The sequence below is a fragment of the Chrysochloris asiatica genome, unplaced genomic scaffold (assembly GCF_000296735.1).
Source record: "Chrysochloris asiatica unplaced genomic scaffold, ChrAsi1.0 scaffold00100, whole genome shotgun sequence".
NCBI lineage: Eukaryota > Metazoa > Chordata > Mammalia > Afrosoricida > Chrysochloridae > Chrysochloris > Chrysochloris asiatica.
In genome coordinates this window covers 4,138,269-4,140,477 of record NW_006408618.1, presented here as the reverse complement: position 1 = coordinate 4,140,477, position 2,209 = coordinate 4,138,269, and the positions used below count along the sequence as shown (strand labels likewise).

Sequence of the window (2,209 nt, the reverse complement as noted above, 5' to 3'; positions counted from 1 at the left end):
CATTCCTTTGACAGTTTGTTGTTCTATGGTGGCTTGCATGTTGCTGTGATGCTGGAAGCTATGCCACAGGTATTTTAAATACTAGTAGGGTCACCCAAGGTTGACAAATTTCAGCTGAGCTTCCAGATGAAAACAGACTAGTACGAAGGAGAGATGGGACTACTTCCAAATATTTAGTTAATGAAAATCTTATGAACAACAATGGAACATTGTCAGCACCAGAATACTGAAACATGATGAAGGGCACCGAATACTGTCAGATACAGTGCCAGAGGATGAACCCTTAGGTTGGAAGGCACTCAAGATACAACTGGGGAAGAGCTGCGTTCTAAAACTAGAGTTGATGGCAATGACGCTAATGGAGTAATGCCTTAGGGACCTCCATTTGCTGATGGGGCACAAATCAAAATGAAGAAAACCAGCTGTAAATATCCATTAATAACTGGAACATGGAAAGTATGAAGTAGGAATCCAGGAAAACTGGAAGTTGTCAAAAATTAAATAGCCTTTGCATTAGTGAGCTGAAATGGACTGGAATTGCCCATTTTGAATATGATAATCACATGCTTCATTATACTGGGAATGACAAATTGAAGAGAAAAAGCATCATAATCATCATAAAAAATAACATATCCAAATCTGTCTTGAACTACCAAGTTGTCTGTGATAGGATAATATCCATATGCCTACAAGGAAGACCAGTTAACACCACTATTATTCAAATCTACTAAAGCCAGTGGTGATGAAATTGAAGAATTCTACAAACTTCTTCAGTCTGAAATTAATCAAACATTCAATCAAGATGTATTGATAACTACTAGCAATTGGAATTCAAAGGTTAGAAACAAAGAACAAAGGTTCAGTAGTTGGAAAATATGGCAACAGAAATGACATTGGAGACTGCATGATAGACTTTTGCAAGACCATGACTTTTTCAGTGCAAATACCTTTTTAAACAACATAAAATCTGACTATACATATGGACATCAACAAATGGAATATACAAAAATTAAATTGATTACATCTGTAGAAAGAGATTGTGGAAAAGCTTGCGGCTCACCTCAACCAGGATTACAACTTAATACTACCTGAGATACTGGCCTTTTCCATACTTCTGTCACTGAGATCACTATGGTTCTCAACAACATGGGTGTTTTCCATTTTTACTTCAAATCCAATCACCCCTCTCTGGCAGCAACGGTGAAAGTGTTCATCTCACACCTTACTCCACCCTAGTAAAACCTGTATGACAGTAAGTCAGGGAGAAGAGGGAGCAGAATGGGAACAGCACCATCACAACTTCCACTGTTGTCACCCAAAGTTCGGTAGATTTTCTTGAATAAATGATTCTCAATTTGTTGAAGGATTCTGGTTACTTTCCAGAGTCCTAAAATGGTTGCTTTTGACAAGATTTGCCAAGCTCCTCGCCTGGCCACTTAGTGTTAAATGCATTTTAAAGGTAATTTGCCTGAGTAACCTATTTTAAAATGTCATGGAAAATATTTTGAAACATTTCTAAGTATAGAAGCTGCCACAAAGCTAAAATTACTATTCTCTTTTGACTGCTAACATGCCTTTGTTGAAGAGCTTACTCAGGCAGACCTAAGTGGAAAAAAATAATCTAAGCAGAGGAAATAACATTTGCAAAGGTACAGAGGCATGTTTGGGAGCTGTACAGTTAAAATGTTGGAAGGGTGAACTCGTTTCTTATCTTTCAGCTTGCTCTCGCTACTTAAACACAAGCTCAAATCTCCTACACCCTAAAAATACCCTCTCTTGACCAGACACAGCCCAGGATTTTTAGTTCAATATCTTTCTTCTTCTCCTCATCAAATATTTTCAAATAATAGTTACATCTCTGGTGTTCTCTACTCAAATCCTCCATCTACCACAACGAGACTTCTTTCCCATATTTATTAAAATAACCCTCATAGAGGTTCATTGGCTTACAAAAATACCAACTCTAATGACCAGTTTTTGGTCCTTATCTTATTGAATCTCCCTGTTCCATCTAACAATATTGTAGATCACTCCCTACTTAATCTACTACTATGCTGTTTTATTGGTTCTCTCCATTTTGTTCTGATCTTGTTTTACCTCTTTTGAAGCTGTGCATCCTCTTCCTTTGGTGGTGGTGGTGCTTGTGTGCCATGGAGTCAGTTCCTACTCATAGCGACCCCACATAGGGTTTTTTTTTTTTTTTTTTTTT

At 37.5% G+C, this 2,209-nt stretch overlaps 1 protein-coding gene across 3 annotated transcripts in view; it reads right to left on the bottom strand.

Annotated features, from left to right (window-relative positions):
* Positions 1-2,209, bottom strand: part of RABGAP1L (RAB GTPase activating protein 1-like) — a 958,953-nt gene that overhangs the window by 740,173 nt on the left and 216,571 nt on the right. The window lies entirely within an intron of this gene.